The sequence below is a fragment of the Mus caroli genome, chromosome 3 (genome assembly GCF_900094665.2).
Source record: "Mus caroli chromosome 3, CAROLI_EIJ_v1.1, whole genome shotgun sequence".
NCBI classification, from domain to species: domain Eukaryota; kingdom Metazoa; phylum Chordata; class Mammalia; order Rodentia; family Muridae; genus Mus; species Mus caroli.
The window spans coordinates 97,330,390-97,339,582 of NC_034572.1; the positions used below are offsets into that span (position 1 = coordinate 97,330,390).

General features: G+C 43.8%; 1 pseudogene; it reads right to left on the reverse strand.

Moving 5' to 3' along the window:
• LOC110291898 overlaps window positions 1–6,257 on the reverse strand; it is a 9,771-nt pseudogene extending 3,514 nt beyond the window's left edge.
• Between the last annotated feature and the right edge of the window lie 2,936 nt (window positions 6,258–9,193).

Below are 9,193 nucleotides of genomic sequence, written 5' to 3' on the forward strand. Positions count from 1 at the left end.
ACATATGGTTGTGAGCCTTCATGTGGTTTGTTGGGAATTGAATTTTTAAGACCTCTGCTCACTCCAGTCAACTTTGCTCGCTCTGGTGGATCCCACTCAGCCCTGCTTGCTTGGTCCCTGCTTGATCCGACCCAAAGATTTATTTATTATTATACATAAGTACACTGTAGCTGACTTCAGACCCATCAGAAGAGGGCATCAGATCTCATTACAGGTGGTTGTGAGCCACTGTGTGGTTGCTGGGATTTGAACTTAGGACCTCTGGAAGAGCAATCAGTGCTCTTACCCGCTAAGCCATCTCGAACAGCCCTTTTTATAGTGAGTCAGGCATACCTGCCAGGTAACTGTGAGCTGGAGTTTAGAAAAAATGCTAACAATTACTATGTGCTGAAAAGCTATGCATGTTAAACTTTCATCTGCCCATCAAATAGTATGTGTAAATGTGTGCACTGATTGCAGATCAAGGATACTTTTCCTTTCATACTGCTGCCATAACTTTAAAAATACAGTTACTAGAGACAGGATCCTTTTGTAGTGGAGTGATAGCATCTCTTTTAGAAGTACCAGAAGGAGCGGGACATGGTGGTATATCCCTATAACTTCAACTTTGAGGAGATGAGGCAGGCAGATCGGAATATCAAAGCAGCCTTAGCTCCATAATGATTTGAAGCCAGCCAAGGCTATGTGAAATTCAGTCTCAACCCAAGAAAACACAAGAGAGGAGAAAATGTCACTAGAGCTAGGGGTGCAACTCAGTGGCAGGAAGTTGGCCTAACATGAGCAAGGCTCCCCGTTCAATCCCAGTCAGTTTATTATCTACCTATCTGTCTGTCTGTCTGTCTATCTATCTATCTATCAATCGATCAATTGAAGGTAAACATACAGAAATAAACCTCTTAATTATTAAATATAGCAGGCATATAGAAAAATGCATAAAATATAAATTACCTACGAATCAATAATTTTAGAGTGCATTATTCAAGGCAGGGAATGCAAACTTGCCTTTCTAATTGCTGTCCCTACACCGATTCCCACCACTGCCCCACTCTAATGATAAATTACCACACACCTTTTAAAAAGTTTATAATTTTAGAATCTATGTATGTGTTGTTAGTTTTGCTTACTTTGGGACACACATGTATTTATCTCATGCATCTTCACAGAAGGAGGAAGAGACTGACTGACTTTCACAGGACTAGAAATAGAACCTGGGGCCTAATATATGCTACACAAGTGTTCTCCTACTGAGCTAAATACCCTAGCTTATTTTATTTTTATTTTATAGTTTCTTGAGACAGAGTTTCTCTGTAGTCCCAGCTGTCCTGGAACTCATTCTGTAGACCAGGCTGGACTTGATCTCTGAGATCTGCCTGCCTCTGCCTTCCCAGTGCTGGGATTAAAGGTGTTTGGCACCACCACCTGGCACCTGTCTTCCTTTTAAGTTTTTCTTTTTAAAATTAAAATATAATATCATTCCCCATCTATATTGCTTTATTTTGAAATATGTTTCAAGATTCATCCATTTTATATGTGTGTGCCTATCTATATCCTCAGACACCCCTCCCTCTTTTCAGATAGTTGGATAAATCTTTAATATTTCCTATGGCAGCAAGGAGGGTAGTGTCGCACACCTTTACTCCCAGCATTCAGGAGGCAGAGGCAGAGCCAGGCTTGGTGGCGCGAGCGCCTTTAATCCCAGCACTTGGTTTAATTCCAGCACTTAGAAGGCAGAGGCAGGCAAATTTCTGAGTTCGAGGCCAGCCTGGTCTACAGAGTGAGTTCCAGGACAGCCAGGGCTACACAGAGAAACCCTGTCTTGAAACAAACAAACAAACAAACAAACAAACCAAAAAGGCACCCCCCCCCAATATTCCAATTGCAAATATATAGTAACTACACATCCACACAGTCTTTGAATACCCACGGTGTCTACACATCCCTACGAAGTTCAGAGTCCCAGCTGGAAAAAGGAGCTCCAGTCAAAATGAAGAAAAGAAGGAAGCTGAGATGCTGTGGTGCCAGGGTTGGCCTTGTGGGCAGGTGTGTAGGAGAGCTCTGGTTTCTGGAACTTTCAGTTCAGGAGCATTGGGTGTGAGCTAGTGCTGTCCCTGGGGCAGGTGGGTAAGGTGCAGCTTGGATGGCTAGCCCTGGTCTTCACTGCCCTTCTGGGAAGGGGAGAAAGTCTGCAGGTACAGGAAGTTTGGCGATTTCCTTCATCCTGAACAGACAAGCTAAACAAGAAGGTCAGGCTTCTGAGTTAGCCAAAAAGAAGAAAGAGGCAGATTTTACTGGCAGAGCCTGGGTCTTAGTAGCCAAGGTGCCCTGGGGCTTGATCACTGCAGAGTAGGGTCTGTTCTTCCTCTCAGGGAGCTCTGGCAACCCCAGTCCAGTTGCAGGGAGAGGCCCTGGGGAGTGGGCAGGTGGGGGTGGGAATGGATGTGAGTTCTTTATGGCCTCAGGCAGGAGGCCCTTTTTCTGCCTCCAACCAGCTGTGTTTCCCCATCTGCACAAAGCCAATGAATCAATGCTCTAGGCTTGGGGAAAGAAAGCAAGAACCTAGACTGCAAATCTCTTCCTCCTATTCCCTACTGTTGTCTAGATTGCAGGATGCAGAAGGACCATCTGGAGAACAGCATTCCAGCCACCCATTGAAGCCCCAGGATAAAGGACTATCTATATACATCCCCTGGGTGAAATAGTTCCATTAGGGTCAACTGCTTAGAACACTTAGCAAAATTCGGCAAACATGCAATTAAGATAACAATCTGGCAGCAAGTACACTTGTACAGTGTTTGTCCTGGGTAGACAAGACAGTGCTCACGGTCAGCCATAAGGAGCCCAGCAGCCTAGCCATTGGCCCTTGACTGGCTTGAGCTCCTGATCCTTCTGCCTCTACTTCTGAGTGCTAGGGTTCCAGGGATGTACCACCAGGCCAGGCTATTGTCTAGAAGGACAGTGTTCTGTTATCTGCACATTAACTCAACCATCTTTATCATGTAGAGGTATTGTAACTCCTTCAGGTTTTTGTTTTGTTTTGTGTTTTGTTTTTTTGTTTGTTTGTTTTTCAAGACAGGGTTTCTCTGTGTAGCTCTGGTTGTCCTGGAACTCACTCTGTAGACCAGGCTGGCCTCCAACTCAGAAATCCACCTGCTTCTGCCTCCCAAGTGCTGGGATTAAAGGCATATGAACCATGCCCGGCTGTCCTTCAGGTTTTTACTTGCATTGCCAACAATATTAAATGGTACTTCATATTTGTGTCAGCCATTTTCACACTCCTCTGCCTCTCTTTCTTATTTCTGTAGAGGGTTATCTTTATTTTCTTATTGACTTTAAAATTTTTAGCTGGGTGTGGTGGCGCATGCCTTTAATCCCAGCACTTGGGAGGCAGAGGCAGGCGNATTTCTGAGTTCGAGGCCAGCCTGGTCTACAAAGTGAGCTCCAAAACAGCCAGGGCTACACAGAGAAAGCGTCTCTCAAAAAACAAAAAACCTAAAATTTTTATTTTAAAGCATATATAAGTATGTAGAGGATATACACATGTCAATGCAGATACCCATGAAGGGTTTGGGCTTCTTTCTTTAGCTTTAGGCCTTGAACTCAAGCATCCAAGTATTTGTTCTCCAGGACATTGTTTAGGTCTACCAAAAAAAAAAAAAAAAAAAAAAAAAGCAATTGAGGGCCAGCAAGATGGAGGAACAGTATTTACCTGAGTTTGATCCCTATGGCCTACATAAAAGTGGAACTGACTCCTCTAAGCTGTTCTCTGACCTCCATATGGGATCGTGCTTGTCAGGCAGGCATGAAGCTGTGGGTTTTGATACCCAGCACTGCATATACCAGTCATGGTAGTGCACACTCAGGAGGTGAGAGCAGGAGAATCAGAAGCTCAAGGCTGAGCTTGAGGCCAGCTTGAAGTACGTGAGACTTTGCCTCAAAAAAATCAGTCAATCAATCAATCAATCAATCAATCCTAGGAGTTCAAATACATCGTATTTCATAGTCCCATCTGTTCCCTTTCACTTACCTGACAGAGGACTCTGAAAAGAAATGTCTCCCAATTAAAAAAACAACAAAACAAAACAAAAACAAGGACAGTACAACTTTGGTATCTAGATTTCTGAAAAAGAATGAGTACCACAGGCTAATGGCTTCAGAAGCATGCTCCTGCCTTATAACACCAACCTGTGGTATTCAAATGATGCCCTAAAAGACTTCTATTGAAAAACTGAAATAGTATACAACACAGGATGCCCTGGGACTCGTGGCAACCCTTCTGCCTCAGCCTCAGGATCACTGAGGTCACTGTGCCCAGAGAAAAGATAATCTGAATGCCCCCTTTAATGTCCTCAGATGAAAACCATTACACTTGATATGTAGATCTACCAGATCACCTCATATCAGAGTCAGTGCATAAACAAACTTCTGTCAGCAGTGTAGAAACTTTGGCTCAGTGGGTAAAGGTGTTTGCCACCAAGCCTGACGACCTGATATTGGAACCTAATGTGATAAAAGGATAGAACCAATTCTAGAAAGTTGTCCTCTAACAACCTCCGTACATCCACCATGGCACTCACACGCACAGGCACAAAACCTAAAAATTAAAAAATGTAATTAAAGGAAAATAGGGTCTTAAAACAACAACCCTTCATTATTGTGGGCATGGCTAAGATGGGTGGCTCACGGTTTCTTAGGAGATTTAGGTCAAATTTCCCTCCAGGATTGCAGTCTTATGTGAAGACTCAACAAGGGGAAGGCTCTTCTAAGCTCTTTTGTGTGGTTTCTGGTTCCCAGGTAAGTGAGTATCTCTACAAGCTACCCAAGTATACAAATAGCAGTCATCTTGGGCAAGCAATCTACGAGAGAGATAATAATCATGGAATCTGACAACTGATAGTCTACCTGCTGGCACTCACAGCACCCACTGAAAGCAGTTATATTCAGGTTATATATACTAACTTATTAAAAAAAAAACAAAGGCTGCAGATTAAATAACTAAGAAAGGAGGCATGTGGGCTGGAGAGATAGCTCAGAGGTTAAGAGCACTGACTGCTCTTCCAGAGGTCCTGAGTTCAAATCCTAACACCCACATGGTGGCTCACAACCATCTGTCATGGGATCCGATGCACTCTTCTTGTGTGTGTCAGAAGACAGCTGCAGTGTACTTGTATAAATAGTAATAAATAAAAGAAGAAGAAGAAGAATAGAGGCATTCACGCAGTACCATGTTTTAAGTGTAGAGCATCTTTTTGTCCTCCCACAACGGAAGAGTTCCTGTGCAGTTCTGTCCAGCTGCTATGGTATCTAACACAGCAGGTGGTTTGCTTCCAGGCAGGGAACTCACCTAAACCCTGGTATTTAAATTTTTCTCTCACTGGGGCTTGATCACAGAGACACAGATGGTGCGGCCGTCGCTCCAGGCCCTCCTGAGCATGAGCTGATACTGCAGGCTCCAAGTGTCCACCACAAAGCACATTGTTAGCACAGACTATCAGGCACAGCTCGAGGCCCCCAGGTAAACAGACACTCTTATCAGTCAGAACATTCCAAGAGTTAGAGTCACTCAGGAAGTGGAGCAAAGAACAGGCCTCTCTTTGGGCAAGGCTCGCCAGGCCAGGAAGTGAGGCTCACACCACACTGGGCTTCTGAGCAGCTTCTAAGCACCTCGTTCTTCAAATACAACAGGACAAATGCTCATTTAAGAAAAGTCTTCACCGTAAGGACAATAAAAGCAAATCAGGAGGGGAAATAAAAGGCATTTGGAAGAAATAGACAGAAAACAAGCCAATTGCTGTCCCCAGTGGCACAAGCCTGTCATCCAGTGGCTCACAACCTTCCTAAGGCTGTGACCCTTTAATACAGTTCCCCGTGTTGTGGTGACTCCCAACTGTAAAATTAAAATTATTTTATTGTTATTCATAGCTGTAATTTGCCACTGTTATGATCATAACTGATATTCAGGATATCTGATAGGCAGCCCCAAAGGGTCTCTACCCACAGGCTGATGACTAACTGCTGCTGAAATCCCAGCTACTCAGGAGGGTAAAGAAGACTGAACATTAAAGGCTTGCCTCAGTGACATTGTGAGTTCCAAGTCACCCTACAAATTACACACACACACACACACACAAACATATATATATATACACACAGACACACAAACACACACATGCATATATACATATAGATGAATATATATGCAGCCTGCGTATATATGCCATATATAAAACATACACACATGCAGCCAACATATATGTATGTATATATGTGTGTGTGTATATATGATTTATTTATTTATGTATATGTATACATTATAGTTGTCTTCAGAAATACCAGAAGAGGGCATCGGATCCCATTACAGATGGTTGTGAGCCACCATGTGGTTGCTGGGAATTGAACCCAGGACCTCTGGAAGAGTAGTCAGTGCTCTTAACCACTGTGCCATCTCTCCATAAATATATATTTTCAACAGAAGTATTTCATATGCCCGAGCGGTGGTGGCACACGCCTTTAATCCCAGCACTTGGGAGGCAGAGGCAGGCAGATTTCTGAGTTTGAGGCCAGCCTGGTCTACAGAGTGAGTTCCAGGACAGCTAGGGCTACACAGAGAAAACCCTGTCACGAAAAAAACCAAAAAAACAAACCAAAAAAAAAAAAAAAGTATTTCATATGAAAAAGTTGGCAATATGAAAGAAAGCAAGGCTATTGGGTTTTTTTGTTTTGTTTTGTTTTTGAAACTCAAATGGAAATGTGGGAAAATAAAAACTCAACGACTCAAATATATATATAAAAAAACACAGTGGAAAATATCATCAATTGACTTGACTATGCCGAAAAGAGAGTATCAGAGATAAAAGACAATGTTGACAAAATGCTATATTCAAACATCAAAAATGTTCTTAAAAAATGAGCTTGAGCACAGTGCCCATGTCCTCTGGGCTATGACAAGGTGACCCAGCCCAAGAAGGAGCCATGATAAACAGAAAGGCATTGCAAATCTGTTCAGACCCCATAGAGCTGGAGTTACAGGCAGTTGTACCTGCCCACTGCGGCTGCTGGGAACAGAACTCCAAAATTGGCAAGAGCAACAATTTATCAGGTGTCCAACTGCTGAGCCATCTATCCAGGCCTGGGGGCTTGAGGTTTTACAAATCTCAATAGGCATAAAATGCCAGACAGGTCCTGATATAGTTAGGATAGATGAGTTTGGTACCTTAGTCCCATCATTACAGAGGCCATCCATCCAAACTAAATTCCATAAACTTTAGAACATTAAAAAAAAAATGTTAAATGAGCCAGTCATAGCATGGTAGGTAGCACATACCTTTAATCCCAGAGAGAGAGGTAGGCAGATCTCTGTGAGTTCACGGCCAGCCTGGTTTATAAAGCAAGTTCCAGGAGAGCCAGGGCTATACAGAAAAACTTAAAAAACTTGTCATGGGGGGAGAGAGGGAGAGGGAGAGAGAGAGAGAGAGAGAGAGAGAGAGAGAGAGAGAGAGAGAGAAAGAGAGGATACCATGTATTAAATGTAACACACACACACACATTTCATCCAATAGACAGGTGATACATGTTTTTCTAAGTAGTCCATGGAATATTCTCTAAAACATGTCATATCCTAGGCCACCAATAAGTTCTTACTACATTCAAAAAAATCGAAAACAATTTCTTGAGTAGATCTGATCAGAGTTCAGTAAACCAACAGGAAGCAAAACTCCAGCGCTTCCTCAAGCACCTTAGGTTGAAAGCATAGTTACTGTCTAGGTTTACTCATGTGCCCCACAGAGGCCAGAAAAGGGTATCCAGTGCTTAGACCCTGGGGCTACAGATGGTTGTGAGGCATGTGATGGGGGTGTTGGGATCTGAACTTGGGTCCTCTGCCAGAGCAGCCTGGAATGTACTTTTAACTACCCAGCAATCTCTCCAGCCCAAGAAGAGTGGTTTGTTTGTTTGTTTGTTTGTTTGTTTTGTTTTTAGACACAATCTCTCTATGTAGCTGTGGATGACCTGAAACCCGCTATGTAGATCAAACTGGCCTTGCCTCTGTCTCCTGAGTGCTGGGATTAAATGTGTGTCCCCACCATGCCAGCTATCAACATACTTTTTTTTTTTTTCCAAGACAGGGTTTCTCTGTATAGCTCTGGCTGTCCTGGAACTCACTTTGTAGACCAGGCTGGCCTCGAACTCAGAAATCTTCCTACCTCTGCCTCCTGAGTGCTGGGATTCTAGGCGTGTGCCACCACACCCGGCTCAGAAAGGAAAATTTTAAAATCCCTAAAATCAAATGGTAATTAAGACATAACTAGAATCTTCAGGACAAAGCTAAGGGAATTCTATGAGCAAAGACTTGTAGCTAAGTACTCAATAGAAACACTGATGGGGGCTCTGGGGAGTGGCTCAGAGGTTAAGAACACTGGCCTAGCCCGGCAGTGGTGGTGCAGGCCTTTAATCCCAGCACTTGGGAGGCAGAGACAGGCAGATTTCTGATTTCTAGGCCAGCCTGGTCTACAGAGTGAGTTCCAGGACAGCCAGGGCCACACAGAGAAACCCTGTCTCAAACAAAACAAAACAAAACAAACAAACAAACAAAAAAGAGTACTGGCCTCATTCAGAAGACCCTGATTCAGGTCCTGGCACCTACATGGCAGCTCACAATAGTCTGTAACTCAGTTCCAGGAAATCTCATGTCCTCTTCTGGCCTTTGCAGGAATCAAGCAAAACAATCATACACACACACACACACACACACACACACACACACACACACACAATCTCAAAAAGGGATGCTGGACCTTGTGGACCACAGCTTTGTTCTGTGCCAAACTTTCCTGGGGAGAAGCAACAAGACATCTAGGGAGCCCAGGTCAGACAAAATACAGATACTACCGGAGTCCAGCTTGGTGAACCAATGAATTTTATTGGTGTTTTTTTACAGCTGCCCACCCCAGCATGGTGACAGCTCACAGAGCTGGTAGCCTGGAGCATACTGTATGGTCTACAGCAGCTCAGGTGCCACAGTTGGTCCAAGTCTCTTCCAGGCAGCTCATTTTGTTTGAGTCTTCTCTGCAGCTGTTCTTCTCTTGAGTCTTCTTGGCAGCTGCCAAGTCTGAGAGGGACACGATGTCTTTATTCTTTCCTCTGGCAGGGCAGGGCAGGGCCTAGTGAGTCTGGTCAGTTTCAGGGAGTTCTTGAAGCC